This window comes from Cyprinodon tularosa, unplaced genomic scaffold (genome assembly GCF_016077235.1).
Source record: "Cyprinodon tularosa strain WSP-4 unplaced genomic scaffold, ASM1607723v1 ctg616, whole genome shotgun sequence".
Classification (NCBI taxonomy): domain Eukaryota; kingdom Metazoa; phylum Chordata; class Actinopteri; order Cyprinodontiformes; family Cyprinodontidae; genus Cyprinodon; species Cyprinodon tularosa.
In genome coordinates, this window is record NW_024039359.1 from 401,099 (window position 1) to 419,965 (window position 18,867).

At 41.9% G+C, this 18,867-nt stretch overlaps 1 pseudogene; it reads left to right on the forward strand.

The window, feature by feature from the left end:
* The first annotated feature begins 388 nt into the window (after positions 1–388).
* On the forward strand, positions 389–13,596 carry LOC119798263 (annotated as a pseudogene).
* Positions 13,597–18,867: the final 5,271 nt, after the last annotated feature.

The following is an 18,867-nucleotide window of genomic DNA, read 5'->3' on the forward strand; positions in this document are numbered from 1 at the left end:
AGAAAATCTTGACATTTTTCCAGAGCCAGTGGCTTTCGCCAATCTGAGAGGAGACATCAGTGAGTCCCTTTCTCAGTTTATATTTCTTGTTCAAGTTTCAACAGCTACCTTTTTGTTTCTGGACAAAGTTAAAGAAAATGAGCAGAAAACTTTGTTTTCGCTCAAAGATTTAAAAAATAATGTATTTTTGGTTGTTAATCGCAAAAAGGGTAATGACAGTGAAGAAATTATATCTGTTAAGAGAACATTAAAGAAACGTAATTTTCCAGAAACCAATGTCATCATAAAAGACCCTACCATCAACTGGACATACTTCTCAAAAACAATTTGTGCAGTCATCAAAACCTCTCTGGACAATCAAACCACAAATAAAATAGCAACAAATCGGATGCATGAAAAAGCAACAGAGCTCGGTCTGTCTTTGGATGAAAATAAAAGTGGGGAACAAAAGAAGGCAGCTGAAGAGATTGTGAAAGAAATTGGAGAAAAAAGAATTCCTGAATACAAGAAACTGCAACTTCCATTACAGGGAGAAAACTGGAAAAGATTATCAAAATTAGAGATAAAACTATGTAGACGAAAGGATTGCAAAGATTTTGGAACGGAAGAGTACAAATCTCAGCTACAGGACGAAAAAAATAAAATCAAAGAGAAGCAGGCAAGACACAATATTCCTAAAGGAATCAGAAGTTTTATTGACAACCTTTTTATAAGTGACAAAGAAAAGAGGGATTATTTCTTAAAATGGATGAAACTGAAACTTGATACACACTCTCAAGAAAAACTCCTTCAACTGCGAAACCAGTTCAAAGAGCAATGTAAAACAAAAGACTCAGAGGTCATTAAAGAATTGGATCAAGCTCTGCTGGACAGTTCTTTAGGAATCGAGCATTACATGAGAGAATTGGGCCTGATCTATGAGTTTTCACAAAAAAACATAGAGGAAATTTTTCGTCTCCCTCACGTAGTTGCTGAAATGGTGTTGGATGGACATCCTCTAGAACTTCTGGATGGTGATGCTTCCAACATCCCAGAAAAGTGGGTGTCAGCTGTACTGAATGAGGTCCATAACAAAGTTGGAAAAAGGAGCAGATTGTTGGTGTTAACTGTTTTGGGTGTTCAAAGTTCTGGAAAGTCAACACTCCTCAACACCATGTTTGGTGTTCAGTTTCCAGTCAGCAGTGGCAGATGTACAAGAGGAGCCTACATGATCTTTCTCAAAGTTAAAGAAGATTATAGAAATGAGCTGAATTATGATTTCATGGTCCTCATTGACACAGAAGGTCTAAAGTCTCCTCAAATGGCTCAACTTGAAGACAGTTACGAACATGACAACCAGCTGGCAACTTTTGTCATCGGTTTAAGTGACATCGCCATCATCAACACAGCAATGGAAAATGTAACTGAAATGAAAGATATTTTGCAAATAGCAGTTCATGCTTTCCTAAGAATGACTCACATAGGAAAAAGCCTGTGTGTCATTTTGTTCACCAAAATGTTGCTGGAGTTGCAGCTCATTCTAAATGCATCGCTGAAAGAAAACGTCTTTTGGACCAGCTGAATGAAATGACCCAGATTGCATCTGAAATGGAAAAACAACCAACTAATAAACTGTTCACAGATGTCCTAGATTATGACATGGAAAAAAACAACTGGAACATTCCAGGACTCTGGCACGGCACTCCACCAATGGCTCCAGTCAACACTGGTTACAGTGAAGCTGTTGCTGATTTCAAGAAAAATCTTTTGGAGACCATAAAGAACAACAACAACAGTGAACCCACTCAAATCCCAGATTTTATAGAATGGATTAGAAGTCTGTGGAGGACAGTTAAATATGAAAACTTCATTTTTAACTTCAGAAACACACTTGTGGCTCACGCTTATGACAACCTGTGTAAAGCCTTTAATGACTGGGATTGGGAATTCAGAAAAGAGATTAACTCTTGCCAGAACAAAACAGAAATGGAAATATTAAACACTGACAATGATTTCCAAGTTGAAAATTTGAATAAACTAGTATCGGAAAAAAAGGAAGAACTATCTAGAATAATACAAATAGAGCAAACGAAGATGACAGAGAAATTAAACAAATACTATAAAAGAAAGGACAAACGTGTGAATCTGATAGAGAATTACAAAGTTGACTTTCTAAACAATATCAGAGGCCTTGCCAATGAAATTCAGAGGGCAGTGAAAACTAAACTGGATTGTGTCCTTGATCTGAAAGTAAGTAAGAAAAAAGCTGAAGAAATTCAGAGGAAATACAGAGTCCTGATTGAAGAGGCCGTCATGAGGCTCCTACATGTTTGCAAAATGTCAAACCTGTCTGATGATCAGCTGACAAAAGAGTTTGAGAAGATGTGGTCATTGTCGACTGCAAATGTGTCTGGCTTAGAAGAACGAGACATTGTTGGATGTGTCATCAAACAGCTGAGGAAAAATTTCTCTAATCGAAATGTGAATTTGGAATTACTCAACACTGACATAAACAAAGTAGGACGAAGTCCATTCAGAGTCACGGATGAACACGTAGACAGATTTAAGGCTAAATATGTTGATATGAAAAAACTGCAGACCTTCACAGATAACTTAATTGAGTCATGTTCATCATACCTCCTTGAAAAAGCAGAAACACCTGAAGACTATCATGACTCTTTCACAAAAGATCTTTTAGAAAAGGTTAATGAAAACCTGGAACAACACTACAAGGAATATGAAACAAATACCAAGTCTGAGATTGACCTGAAGCTTCATATCTGTGGCATTGCTTCACGGGAATTCCTGAAAATGCACCAAAGGTTTCTTTCAAACCTAAATCCTCAAACCAAATTGGAGAAGTACAAACCTGGATACTTGTCAGACTTTAATGATTTGTACAAAGAGAGAGATCACTGTCAACGCAAAGCAAATGATTATGTAGAGCTTTGTATCAAACCAGCAGTGGAAGACTTCATCAACAGATCTCTGGGAGTAGACATTGTGGATGAGATCTTAATGAGCCATCATTCAGCAGAGTACAGCTCTCGCTCATTTTTCCAATACAATATTCAAAAAGAGCTGCTGCTAAAGGATGACTTTGACAGTTTTGTAAAGTACATCACCAAATATGAAAAATACGTCAAGAACTGGATATTTCATCACATTCAGGAACAAATGGATCAGGAGAATACATTATACAGGCTTAAGAACAACAATCTTCAGGTAATAATTAAAAAGATCACTGCTGCAATAGAAGTGACGTCAAAAGAACCAGATGGTGCTCCACTACCAAACAGCAATGACAGTATACCGAAGCTCATCAGTGGGATGCGCAACTACTTAATTGAAGATATTTCAATTTCAGTTGAGGATGAGAAATCTATTCTGTTTCAAATTCAAAGTACCAGTAATCCATTTATCAAAAGTGTCAATATAGCATTGGAGAACATGACAAAACAGCTTCAGGAACAGTTCTCAAAATCTAAAGATATAAATGAGACCATTCGGAAGCTCACAGTTATGCCAGAGGATGTACTTTTTAAACAAGTTTTTGGATGCGGAAAACAGTGTCCATTCTGTAAAACTCCATGTGAAGCTGGAGGAAAAGACCATAAGTTACATAGTGCAGCTATACATCGACCACAAGGTCTTGGTAGATACAGATATAATGACACCACCAAGCTTGTTGAAAGACTGTGTACAACTGATGTCCAAAGTGATGTTGCTTTCTTAAATGCAGACACAAATGGGAAGTTTCATCCTTATAAGGACTACACTAAATATTATCCAGACTGGCAGATTCCCCCTGACACCAGTATTGAAGCATCAGACTACTGGAAGTACATCATGGTGAGATATAATGATCAATTTGCAGAAGAATATGGAGCCAAACCAGCAGATTGTCCAGATGCCTGGAAGAGCATCTCACAGGAAGATGCTCTAAACGGATTAAAAGAAGCTTTCAATATCAAGTAATTGACGTTTTGTGAGTTACAGAAAATTTTAAATGCGGGGTGTTAAACTTTAATCAGCAAAAGCAGAACGAAGGGTCTTGAATTTTTAACAGTATTTATCAAAAACTGTTCCGATTATATAAACAGGAAGTACTAGAGCACCAGAAATATTTTCCTTTTTATCATTTTTTTTTTTATGTGATGATGTCTTTTGACACGCAGCAACACTTGCAAGACACACTAAAATGTCTTGTTAAAACACAAGATTTTACTTTAAAAAAAATAACGCTAGTGTTAGTACAGTCCTTAAAATAAAACATACACTAAAGGAGACAGAAACATAACCTTTAGAAGCTTTTACTTCATATCCCTTTTCATATTTCTTCCTATTTTAAGATGTGCTAATCATTACAAAAACCTTTTTATTATCATAAATTTATTTTTTTTCTTAATCTTTGTCTTTTAAGTTTGTTTTGTGTAAACATAAGCATTTTTTAATTAAATATATTTTTTTCCTTTGCTTTAAACGATTGCTTTACAGCCACTTATCTTGTTGTGAACATTGGACCAAATAGTACTCAATGTAAGGGTAAAAATATACCGGTAAAGATATTATTATTTCACATTTCCTATGATGTGTAAATGACAGTTTAAGATGTACAGTAGGAACATCAACTGATTGATTTTATCCCGGTGGGGCCGATCCTTGTCCATGTTAAAGTTGAACTAATTAAGACAACCCTGTATAATGTAAATCTGTATAAACTACATGAAATAATGGTCCAATCTGACATTTTTTATGCCTTCTTTTTGTCTTGGAGTGAATAGGTAAAAGAATCATTGCATTCTGCACTATCACATAAAGAAATGAACCTTTTTCCGTAATGACTCAGAACAGAGGGACCCAGTATATAGGCAAGACATAACCAAGACAGACAGTTGGATAACTTAAAAAGTAGCGATGAACAGTTTGCAGATCTGCAGCAGCAGTGGCTAGGGTGTCCGAGGCAAGTAAGACTGGCGAGAGGAAATAGGTTAGTGACCACAAAAACTTGACGGAGGATGATCTGAACGCATGAGTCACTACCCTGGTTCAGTCCATGCTTAGACGCCGAAGCCTTGACGGACACAGAAATGACATGAGCAAATGATGGTGGAAGGCAGGATAATGAAGAGGGCGAAGTTAAGAGGCAGATCAAGGCTTAGACCACAGTAGAATCCAACAGAATCCGAAGACGGGTAAGGCTAACAGATCAAAACTGGGGCAGGTAGGCTAAAAGGTCTCAAGAAGAAGATCATGACATGTTCATTGATTCATTAGTACTAAGAGGTTTGTCTCTGACAGAGAGTGTCTCTCAAGTGATTATGCAACAACATAAAAGAAGTATAAATCTGAAAAATAATATGATTTATATTGACATTTTAAAAAGCTATTTATTTTCAAGGGGTCAGAAATATCCAACCCTGCTTAACTTCCTAAATGTTTCTATATTTATATTTGCAATGATTTATTTTTCCTCCTTTTCAGCACCATTTTCTCAAGCTCTCTCGACACATTGTCAAATTCAAGTTGAAACTTTGCCTGGTACACTCTAACAATAACATTAATTTAAGTGAGAATAAACATATTGATAAAATTAGAAGATTGCATCAAACCTGGAATGTAAATATTTTTTTTACTTTTAGTGGAATTGTAGTTCAAATGGTTATAATTGTAGTTCATATTTGTTGAACTTTTTTCTAAAGTATGTTTTTTTTAAATGAATTTTTAAAATAAGTATTGAGGTGAAACAGATAGCGTTCACAGAGAAATGGCAAACAAAAAAGGAGCAAATGTCACAGCTTTGTGAGTTTTTCCATCAATATTCATTTCTGTAAAACTAAATAAGTACTTTGAAAAGCAAAGACCTTCAGAGTTGGGCGACTCTGCTCTCCCTATAAATCTCTTTGGACAGCATAGTTCTCTTACACACAGCCTTAATGAAAGGCTATTTGGCCTGGCCATACACCTGTGGTCAGACTGTTTTCAGTCGATTTGTAAATCAGATTGGCTGTGTAATCAATAGGGATCACCGTGTATGTGAATGAAGGATATTATAGCGGTTTTATATTTAGAAGCAGAATCCACAAACTGTGTATGTCACTATGGTAATCTTAGTTTAGTCAGTTTACAACATTCATAATAATCCAACAAATGTGGCAATTTCAAGTTCAGTCATGGCTGTGCTAACAGTGGGGACATTACAAAAAAAGAACCATCAGTGGGTGGATTTGGTGGAAAACAGTTTCAACTCAGTCAGAATGTCTTAGTTACACTCTGTGAGCTACAAATACAGGTTTACTGGTGCATGTGATTGGGCGGTTACTGGTAACAGTCAGGTTTATATTGAAAAGTGCAGAGTATTTAAAAGCAAGCATTTTGCGACTGCTAAACGAGATATCCATATCTAAATCAATAACTGCTTAAAACATTGCACTCATATAAATAATGTACAGTGATTCTCACTTGAAAAGAGGGTGAAAAACTTCAGGTAAACCTTAACTCCTTTGACCAATAGTTCACTGCCAATGTTTCTAACCAGGTGGCTTTTATGAGCTTATTTTGAAGAGTATGTGTAGCTGAGTGAGTACACCAGCTACAAATAACATTACCCACAGTTTAGATTACACATGAATGCTGAAATATACAGCATTCCTTTTTGACCAGCTTAATTTAAAGTATAATATTTAAACTGTGACAGAGCTTGATGCAGGCAATAAATCCCAAAAGTTCACTGGAAGAGGACGAAAAGAAAAAAGTGTTGGTAGTGTTGGTTATTGTAATTAAGTTGAAGTATGGTTGATGTACTAGTACCCGTACTCGTAGTCTACCGCTTTATCTGGAACCGGGTCGAGGGGGCAGCAGACTAAGGCCCCGTCCACACGAAGTCAAAACGAACACGAAACGCTGATATTTTCCAAAACGTTTGCCGTAAAGACGGAGACGTAAAATAAATGTGAGCGTCCACACGAATGCATGAAAACACTGCAAAATGTATGCCAGGCCTGTAAGTGGCGCTGTGGTGCCAAAGCAAAAATAAGCGACGAAATGTTGGGCATGCGCACTAATATTTATACATGGTTGCCCTGCGGGCCCATTTTCGTGGTTAAGTCAAATTCAGGTGCTGAACTATGTCGTCGATATTGCTCTGTTCTTCCTGGAGATATTCCAGAAGAAGAAGATTCTGTTGTAAGCCCGACAGCAGGGTGAGTAGCATTAGCAGCAACGGCGCCATTGTTGTTGTGATGTGTCGCGCATGCGTGTTTAGAGGCGACGCTATGACGCATGCGTGTAAAAAAAAATATGCGGTTAGAGCGTAAAGATGGAAACGCGAAAACGGCGTTTCAGAATCTTCCCACTCTGAAGGCTGAATAAAAAAAAGATCGTTTACAGACCCCCGAAACGCCGGCTTGGTGTGGATGAGAGGCTGGTTTGGTGAAAAATTTGTGCGTTTAGGCCAGGGTTCGTCTTCGTGTGGACGGGGCCTAAGCAGAGACTCCCAGACTTCCCTCTCCGCAGACACCTCCTCCAGCTCCGTTGGGGGAAGCCCTAGGCGCTCCCAGGCCAGCCGAGAGACATAGTCTCTCCAGCGTGTCCTGGGTCATCCGCTGGGCCTCCTCCTGGTGGGACATGCCTGGAACACCTCCCGAGGGAGGCATCCAGGGGGCATCTAAAAAGGTGTCCGAGCCACCTCAACTGACTCCTCTCGATGTGGAGGAGAACCGGCTCTACACTGAGCCTCTCCCGAAGGACCGAGCTCCTCACCCTATCTCTAAGGGAGAGCCCAGCCACCCTGCGGAGAAAGCTCATTTCAGCCGCTTGTATCCGGGATCTCGTTCTTTCGGTCATGATCCAGATTTCATGACCATAGGTGAGGGTAGGAACGTAGACCGACCGGTAAATTGAGAGCTTTGCCTTTTCGCTCACCTCTCTCTTCACCACGACAGACAGGTGCAGCGTCCGCATTATTGCAGCAGACGCACCGATCCGTCTATCGATCTCCCGCTCCATTCTTCCCTCACTCGTGAACAGGACACCAAGATACTTGAACTCCTTTACTTGAGGCAGGGACTCTCCTCCAACCTGAAGGGGACAAGCCACCTTTTTCCGGTCGAGAACCATGGCCTCGGACTTGGAGGAGCTGATTCTCATGGTTGATGTTGTTACTGTTAAAAATATCTTAAGGCTACAGTGTGTAATAATTACAGGAATATACAGTCAGAAATGTAATATATTATACATAACTATGTTATTTATCATCATCTACGAGCTCAGCCTCTTAGCCTTAATATTTGCGTTGCCTTAGAATTAGTTATTTATAATTACATAGGAGCGGGTCTCGCAGCCATGGAGGCAGACATCTTTGCGCTACGGCAGCGCAGAGCCAACAAACTAGCGAGTGCGAGATTACAAAAACTTCACAACGATGTAGAAAAAATAACGGGTATATTTATTATCTTAAGTCTATATTGAAATCTATACCCTACACAGACTAATGAAATACTATCTGTAAAATTATCTATGTAAACAAACCTCATCACTTGAGAAGGTAGGTGATGCGGACGTCGTGGAAGACATTTTGTCCCGTAACGCTCGCCGTACTGTTGGGGGGGAGAAGCGGTGGGGGGGAGATGTTCATGTTGCTGCAGTCTGACCGCTAGATGTCGCTAAAAGTTACACACTGTAGCTTTAAATGGAAAACATGGTTATTTCACCTTGATTAGAATAATGAATCTATAAATACAGAGTAAAGACGTCTGTCATTATGTTTTCCTTAGCATTAGAAAAATAGCCTGTGGCTGAATGGAAAAGAAAAACCAGATTTCTTCCATAAAGGAAATAAAGCAGCCAAGACATTTATTGCTACGGAGCTCTTAGAGTTTATATTTTAGGTGTCTAATATAAAGAGCAAAACAAGGGACACTGAATAATGTTTGAGCATTAGAGAACCTAGTTGTGCTTCTGTTACTTCTACTATCTTTTGCTAATTTTTGTGTCCGATGATGAAAAAGACATATGCATGGTATGTTCTCTATGTACATTCTTTTTTTTCCCCATATAATAATTTCAGTAAAGATAAAAAAATTCTCCAGAGGGGAGACTTAAATGTGATTATACCAAAGTAGGTACAGATGTTCAAAGTTGAAGAGATTTACTTAATCATAAAACTCACACACATTTCTGGCAGAGTAAAACAGAGTCTACTGTATCTGTTCCAGAACAACTGTATGTCCTCATTCCTGTCCATACAAGTAAGAGTGTGTGCACGTGTCCCTTTTGTGTGTCACAACTGATTGCTCTTGACTTCATTAATCTCTGCAGTGTGGTTATGATTAGCTCTCTGAAGCTTGCCAGAGGACATTTGACACAGTTTTTCACATACTCATTGTCAGGTTTGGCCACCTCTCCAGCCTGTTGATCCAACCAATTAGCAGAAAACCAAGAAAAAGACTATATTTTTGCCCATCTGACTGAATAAAATAGCAATAGTTAGAATGTTTACACCCTTTCTGAAACCATAGCATGTTTTTCCAGTCCTATTTCATGGATGGCAAAATACAAAGAGCCTGAGATTTAACAGCCTTACAGCTGTTACTGGCTTCAGGGTTTCGCTGTCAATTAATGGTTTACATAACTCATTAGAAAAAAAACAAATATGTTGAATTATTTTAGCTATTTCTTTGCACAAAAAAAAATAAATAAAAATAAGAGACAAGCTTAAAGAAAGACTCACAAGTTATGGTAGGATTGATAAGAAAAACTTGTGTAAAGTCGGGCACCACTTGGGAGAATTCAGAACTGCAATCGTTGGAACAGCCGCTTCCCTACGACTTGAAGCTGCAGAGTACAAAATCTATAGCCATGGGCCTGGTGCTGATACTTTTTCGTTTCTGTTTTACTAACTTGTCTGTGCTTTACTGTAGATATATGTAATTTTTTTCAGGGGCTTTTTCTATAGTGTCGTCATTGCTTGACAACTTATCGTTTACTTGATGTGGAACAAAATCCACAAACAATATCTTAGCTCCTAAAACACAGCCCCATTATTATTGTTTGAGATGAATGCCCAAACCCTCCTGTTCATACTGTAGCTCTTCAAGAGGCTTTGTAGTACCTGAAGATGGCTATACAGTATACAGAAACGACTTGAGAGAAAGCAAGGAGGCATACAGGTAGACTGGAAAACAGGTTCAAGCAGAACAATATCAGAGACATGTGGTGAAGAATAAAGAAGATCACAGGTTTCAAGAAGAAAGATTATCAGACGGAGGGAATTCTGGACAGAGTAAATGAACTGAAAACATTATTTTATAGGTTCTGGTCAGGAACAAGCTCAGCCTTCCTCTCTCTTGCCCACAGTCACGTTAACATCATGCTGTCCTCTGCCATTGACTCTTCTGCTTCCTTGAGTTTATTTTCACCCATATCAGAAGAACCACATTTAATCGTTGTAACATTTTCCCTATTTGGACTCATTTTAATTAGATTTTCATGATTTACTCCATTAGGATTCTTTTCTAATTTATTTGATTTTGGTCATGGAAAAGACACTGTCTAGATGGAGTAATGAGTGGGTGACAGTAGAGAAGCTCCAGACAGGTGTGTTAGACTATGACTCTTTTTTTTGTTTTCCACATGCTAGGCTGTTAGGCTTTTGGAAGACTAATACATTTGGACAGATTCATAGTAAGAACAGCTGTACAATCCAAAGTGGGATGGATGCCGTCTCTCCAAATCGAGGTTTTCCCCCAAAAGATTCATAGTTATCAATGTAGCCCAAATCATTTTCAGGACTCACCTACACAACCAGCGACTAAATGTTCCAGTGGCGATAAAAACCAGGCCAACTGTCCAGTGACCATAAACCTTGACTTCCCTAACTTCACACATTGTGAAGTTCCTATAGAGCAGGGGTGCCCAACCTTTTTAAAACCAAGATCTGTTGGGAGCTGGAGTAGTACCATCTTTCTCCAGCAGAGTCCGCCGTGGATCGTCCTGAGCAGAGCCTCCTGCACAGCTGCTGCTCATTACCATCATCAGAGGATCCACTATATAAGCTGTCTTCAAACCTTGCCTCAACGTCGCAGTGTTGTATCCAGTTGGTCAGCGCCTAAGCCTAGACTCTCTGAGTATCTTTGTGACTTTGAATCCAGCCAGGATTCTAACCGTTGTCTCTATCTTCCAGGAAACCAGTGTCTCCTCTTTGAAGCTCAGGAAGAGCTAACCTGCCGAGCCAACCCTCTGAGCCAAACTTGAAGAACCATAGAGAACTTCCATGCAGCTCAGGACTAAGAGCTGGGAACCCAAGCCAAGGTCTGTTCATTATTAGACGTGAGACGCTGAAGCAGCAAGCGGACTCTGCTGATCAACTCCTCTCCAGAGCCAACAGTGACTCTCCCAGAGCAAACCTCAAGAACCCTCAAGGTACAAACCAGAAACCCCCAAAGTCAAGCTCCTTTGATTCTTCGCTAACTAAACAGTCTCCCACGCAGACTCCAGTGAACCAGTATCCCAGGCCCCGAACCTGAACCAGTAATTTCAGTGTGCTTGTGCTAAATAAACTCTGTTAAACCTTTACTCCTGTTTCCGCCTCAGTGGTGTTCTGCATAATTGGGTCCCCTTTGAGTTCCCATCATGACAGAACACTGCAACCAACAAATATTCCCAGCGGAACCCCTCTGGAGGCTTCTGAAGGATCTACCGACCCAGATTCAGAGCCTTGATGCCTCCCTCCGTGAGAGCCACAATGAAATGGCTAGGAGATTTGAGTGCGTCATTCGTGATGTTCACGACAGGCTTGTGGACAGATTCATTGGTGAGCTCAACACTCAACTTAATAAGTTTTCGCAGGAATTTTCCAGACAATCAGCTCCTAGAGCGGAGCCCGTCCAACTTCCGTTTCCGGAACCAGAGCCTGTCACGTCACTTCCGGAATTTCGTCCGTCTCTCCCAGAGAAATTTTCAGGTATCCCTAGCAAATGTAAGGGATTTTTGTTTCAATGCCGACTTATTTTCCAGAATTCTCCAGGCAGCTTTTCCACAGATTACAAAAAGATAGCCTTCATCCTTTCTCAGCTAACAGGAAGAGCCTTGGAGTGGGCTCAGGCAAGATTTCCCACCGACGACAGCCTTAATTGCTATTACTCTGACTTCATCTCCGAATTTACTCAAGTTTTCAACCAAGATTCTGACCAAACAATTGACTCTCGTGCTCTGTTAAATCTTAAACAGGGAAATTCCTCTGTAGCGGATTTTTCCATAGACTTCCGGGTTAAAGCTGCAGCCTCAGGCTGGAATGAGAGTGCACTTAAGAGTGCATTTTTCAACGCTTTAAACGAGAACGTAAAGGATGAACTCGCCACACTCGAGACACCGGAGACCCTGGAGGAATTCGTCAGGCTGACGATTAGTTTGGATAACCGTCTTCGAACCAGGTCTAAGTCAAAGATTAAAAGCCATGTTTTTCCTGTTTCATTTTCTTCGGCTAAGAGAAGGGACACCCCTTCCTTTGTTTCTCCCGAAGAGGCATTCAGAACAGAGAGTCGTGCCCAGCCTGAATCTATACCTGTGTCTAAAACTCACTTTGCTCCACCAGTTTGTGAACCTACTGAGGGGGAGCCAATGCAAATAGGTCACACTAGGCTCACACCCGACGAGAGGAAGAGAAGGTTTGAGGAGAAACTTTGCTTTTACTGTGGGATACCAGGGCACTTTGTTTCATCCTGTCCAGCCAAGAATAAGATTTGGAGCTCGTCTGCGACTATGGAGAGTCTGGTGAAGCATCAACCAAATAGAAAATCCTCTCGTCTTCTTTTACCTGCTACCCTGTTCTGTTCTGATCAGACTCACACTCTGTCAGCCTTCATAGACTCTGGTTGTGAGAGAAACCTTATTGACTCTAATCTAGTTCAACAGCTAAATATTGAGACCACCCCTCTGAGGAAGCCACTTAAAGTCTCAGCGATTGATGGAAGGAGTCTACACCAGGTTACCCACAAGACTCAGCCTCTTCAGCTTCAAGTTTCAGGTAGTCATCGAGAGACCTTAACCTTTCTTGTTTTCCCATCAGCCTGTTCTCCCTTGGTTCTGGGATATGAGTGGTTGGAACGACACAACCCTCATATTAATTGGACTCATAGACACGTTGAATCGTGGTCTCCCTCCTGCCATGCCTCCAGTCAGTCCACCAGTCCCCGCTCCGCCCTCGGTGGGCGCCTCAGGACACCTCGGAGTCTGCACCGGAGTCATCGTGGGCGGCTCTCTCCATGTTGCAGCCAGAGCTGCAGTCGGCGGTTCTCTCCGAATCTGCTCCGGTGCCGCAGTGGGCGGCCCCGCCCTGCACCTATTTCTGAGCTGCTACCGGGTGTCTCCCGCTAAAATTTCAGAGACTTTCTTTGTTGACGTCCACCTTTTGTGGATTGTTTTTTGTTCTGGGACTCAGTTTTGTTTTTTCCTTTTTCTTTTCCCCTCCGTCCACCCTGGGTGGGTTGGTTTTTTTTGTTTTGGACTCTGCTTCTTGCCTACGTGTTATGGTGGCCCCTGCACCCACCCTTGGTGGGTTGTTTTTTGTTCCCTTGTTTTCCCTAGGTCTTGTCTGAAGCGTCTGGAATCCGCCCTTGAGGGGGGGGTACTGTTGGGAGCTGGAGTAGTACCATCTTTCTCCAGCAGAGTCCGCCGTGGATCCTCCTGAGCAGAGCCTCCTGCACAGCTGCTGCTCATTACCATCATCAGAGGATCCACTATATAAGCTGTCTTCAAACCTTGCCTCAACGTCGCAGTGTTGTATCCAGTTGGTCAGCGCCTAAGCCTAGACTCTCTGAGTATCTTTGTGACTTTGAATCCAGCCAGGATTCTTACCATTGTCTCTATCTTCCAGGAAACCAGTGTCTCCTCTGTGAAGCTCAGGAAGAGCTAACCTGCCGAGCCAACCCTCTGAGCCAAACTTGAAGAACCATAGAGAACTCCCATGCAGCTCAGGACTAAGAGCTGGGAACCCAAGCCAAGGTCTGTTCATTCCTAGACGTGAGACGCTGAAGCAGCAAGCGGACTCTGCTGATCAACTCCTCTCCAGAGCCAACAGTGACTCTCCCAGAGCAAACCTCAAGAACCCTCAAGGTACAAACCAGAAACCCCCTAAGTCAAGCTCCTCTGATTCTTCGCTAACTAATCTGTCTCCCACGCAGACTCCAGTGAACCAGTTTCCCAGGCCCCGAACCTGAACCAGTACATTCTGTGTGTTTGTCCATAAATAAACTCTGTTAAACCTTTACTCCTGTTTCCGCCTCAGTGGTGTTCTGCATAATTGGGTCCCCTTTGAGTACCAATCATGACAAGATCTACTTTTGAAGTTGATGGCATGCCGAGATCTACCAAGCCAAACACAAGGGATGGCCAGTATTTGTTTTTTTGTTTGCACAGGTGGAGAATAATATATATATATGTATATACAGTGATGGGACTAACGGCGTTGAAAGTAACGGCGTTACTAACGCCGTTACCTTGTTTTAGTAACGAGTAATCTAACTAATTACTTTGACTTTAACTATAACGCAGTTACCATTGCATACACCCCGTTACTGCGCGTTACTCAGGTCGCACAATGAACCTTTTTTCATGATAGGACTCGTGCGCAGCTGCGTGAAGCTGACACCCCACCCACGTCAAAAAACTCTGCAAATAGACTGAATGGTTAGTGCAACGTTAGTGCAGATTTGTGCAGAAAAAAATATTGTTTGTGCTACTTTTGTTTAAGAGATATTAAAGATTATTTTTTAGTTCATCCAGAGGTGCGCGCCTTGTCATGAGAGAGGGGAGGATGAGAATGGCTGATGTATAGTGAGATTCCGTCTGTCATTTGGGTAGGTGGGTGTTTCTGCTGGCGGGTGTTAACGTACAGCACACACAGAGAGATGGAGAGTGAGGATGACTCCAGCAGCAAAACAGCGTTTTCCACATGGAAATACCGGTGTTACGTCGAGCTGCATTTCCCCATCACATAACGGTTTCCCCTGCATCTCCGCACAGTGCAGGCGGCAAGAATCACCGCGCAAGCGACAGGAAACGCGCATGCTCGCTTAAGGCGCGCCACAGTCGCCCTGTGCTCGCGCCACAGGAGAACTATGGAGAGCGTGAACGATCAAATGAGAGGGAGAAATCTGGATGGATGGATGGATGGATGGATGGATGGATGGATGGATGGATGGATGGATGGATAGATACTCTGACTTTTCAACCTACTGTATTTTTTATTTTAAACATTATTTGATGGCCTTTGTGGCAGGGATGGAGATCCATATTTTGTCACACACAGAGTATACATCTAGATAGATAGATAGATAGATAGATAGATAGATAGATAGATAGATAGATGTTGCAGTATCTATAACAACCCAAACACACAGGATTTCAGAATTAGACATCCCCAGTTATTAATTTCATATACTCACCAGATCTGAATGCCCTGTTAAAAAACTTCACATCGTGTTCCCCCCTGATGTAATTTACATTGAGTTACAAGAAATGCAAAACTCTCTGCAGGTTCTTGTCTTTGTCGTCCACTCTATTCAGCTGGCTTTGGAAACACACGGCGAGAAGGTGGGGGCTGGGTGGTGAGGTTTACGGGGGCGAGAAACGCAAAAGTAACGCAATAGTTACTTTTACTAGTAACTAGTTACTTTTATTGTGGAGTAACTCAGTTAGTAACTCAGTTACTTTTTGGGAGAAGTAACTAGTAACTATAACTAATTACTTTTTCAAAGTAACGTGCCCAACACTGTGTATGTATATATATATATATATATATATATATATACACTCACCGGCCACTTTATTAGGTACACCTGTCCAACTGCTCATTAACACTTAATTTCTAAGCAGCCAATCACATGGCGGGAACTCAGTGCATTTAGGCATGTAGACATGGTCAAGACAATCTCCTGCAGTTCAAACCGAGCATCAGTATGGGGAAGAAAGGTGATTTGAGTGACTTTGAACGTGGCATGATTGTTGGTGCCAGAAGGGCTGGTCTGAGTATTTCAGAAACTGCTGATCTACTGGGATTTTCACGCACAACCATCTCTAGGGTTTACAGAGAATGGTCCGAAAAAGAAAAAACATCCAGTGAGCGGCAGTTCTGTGGGCGGAAATGCCTTGTTGATGCCAGAGGTCAGAGGAGAATGGCCAGACTGGTTCGAGCTGATAGAAGGGCAACAGTGACTCAAATAAACACCCGTTACAACCAAGGTGGGCAGAAGAGCATCTCTGAACGCACAGTACGTCGAACTTTGAGGCAGATGGGCTACAGCAGCAGAAGACCACACCGGGTGCCACTCCTTTCAGCTAAGAACAGGAAACTGAGGCTACAATTTGCACAAGCTCATCGAAATTGGACAATAGAAGATTGGAAAAACGTTGCCTGGTCTGATGAGTCTTGATTTCTGCTGCGACATTCGGATGGTAGGGTCAGAATTTGGCGTCTACAACATGAAAGCATGGATCCATCCTGCCTTGTATTAACGGTTCAGGCTGGTGGTGGTGGTGTCATGGTGTGGGGAATATTATCTTGGCACTCTTTGGGCCCCTTGGTACCAATTGAGCATCGTTGCAACGCCACAGCCTACCTGAGTATTGTTGCTGACCATGTCCATCCCTTTATGACCACAATGTACCCAACTTCTAATGGCTACTTTCAGCAGGATAATGCGCCATGTCATAAAGCTGGAATCATCTCAGACTGGTTTCTTGAACATGAAAATGAGTTCACTGTACTCAAATGGCCTCCACAGTCACCAGATCTCAATCCAATAGAGCATCTTTGGGATGTGGTGGAACGGGAGATTCGCATCATGGATGTGCAGCCGACAAATCTGCGGCAACTGTGTGATGCCATCATGTCAATATGGACCAAACTCCCTGAGGAACGCTTCCAGCACCTTGTTGAATCTATGCCACAAAGAATTGAGGCAGTTCTGAAGGCAAAAGGGGGTCCAACCCGTTACTAGCATGGGGTACCTAATAAAGTGGCCGGTGAGTGTATATATATATATGTGTGTGTGTGTGTGTCAGAGAGCTGTTCCAAACTAAATTTGCTTTTTGTTTTACACTTGTGTAAACAAAATGACAAAAAATCTGTCTAAGTCTGAAATCATTTCAAAGCAGGAAGAAGGAGAAGGGAAGTCCACTATTTCAGAATGATAAACTTCACTGGCCATTGACATTGGCAGAGAAACTGGCATATGGATTAAGATTCAACAGGAAAACAGTTAAAAATAGGAAAATACTAAGTACAAACTATCTGGATGTGAAGATGTAACATACAACAGAACGGGTTGTTGACAATTTCTTTAACTTCGGGCAAAAGTTCCTGTGATGTTATGAGCCGGAAAGCTCTTGAACTCCAATACCCAGCATGCAATGGGGCGCGTGGTGTCACGGGTTGGAGGCTAGAGCGAGAGGGCAGTTCTGAATGTAGTTTGCTACTGAAAGGTTCTGTGGAAGTTTGGAAATAAATATACAGAACAAATTTACACACCTCGTTTGTTCTATATAGAATCGAAGAACAACATAGTTCCAAAAATCTTTTGAGGAATCTGCCACGGCTCAGCCACCTGACGTCGGCGTGCAGCAGCAGATCTGTGATCGATCTGGGCACGGAATAAACGCCTCTGAATACTCCTGGCCCGAACAGAGCAAGCGATCTTCATCGCAACGTCCATGACATGCTTCATATTTAAAATATTGCTGCACAGCTGTTGCTGAATGGTGCAGTGGTTGATCCAAAAAAATCCGGGAAAGTTTCAGACAGCTTGAACAGAGCAACGAATCCAGCAGTGCGCCCAACCATAGATGGAGCCCCATTAGTTGTGATAGATGTCATTATCTCATTATCGCTTCAGATTCCTCTTCGCGCTTTAGAGTCCCTGGTAACAACCTAGCAACCCTGGAAAACCATGCATACTTTTTACTTTTCATTTTATTATTATGAAAACAGACGTTGGCCTCTAGTGATCAATGATTTGATTAGTGTTTTTTAAAACGTTTTTTTTTTTTTTTTTTTTTTTTTTTTGTCATAGCCATAAATAGGTCTACATTGTAAAACTTCTCACAATCGACTGAAACTCCGCCCGCGATCGACTGGTAGATCGTGATCGACTGGTTGGGCACCCCTGCTATAGAGACTTCTGTTGGTTCCCTGCAGCAAGCAAGCAACCACCAATCCCCCTACAGAAACAATCATCTGATTGTGAATGTCAACAAAACAAGAGAGACTTTAGACCTCAGCAATGGCTGGCTGGGTCTAGCTCTGGAGGCTGACAGCAGGAGTTTGAAGAGGACAGTGTTACATGGTTGGTTCCCAAAATGCTGCACGCCAAGCAACCAGCCCACTTTAGACAAGTCAATCTGACCTCCCACCTGATGAAGATCATGGAACGCCTCATCCTAGCAGACCTATGCACCTTGGTGAGCCACACCCCCATCCCGCTGCAGTTTGCTTACCGGCCCAACATCGCAGTCGAAGAAGCCATTGGTGGCGCTCAGCCACCTGGAGACCAACGAGAAGGTTGTGAGAGTCATGTTCTTTGACTTTCCAGCGCTTTCAACACCATCAGACCGGTGCTGCTAACGAGGAAGCTGAAAAACGATGGAGTGGACAAACATCTTGCTGCCTGGATCATCAACTACCTCATCGACCGCCCTCAACGTGTGAGGCTACACGGCTGTCAGTCTTAGGTGGCATTCTGCAGTACTGGGGCCCCCCAGGGCAACACTCTGACTCCATGTATAGTCTTCACCCTAAACACCTTAGACTTCACTTACAACACGGATAGCTGCAATCTCCATAAGTTCTCTGATGTCTCAGCCATTGTGTGCTGTGTTTTGGAGGGAAACGAG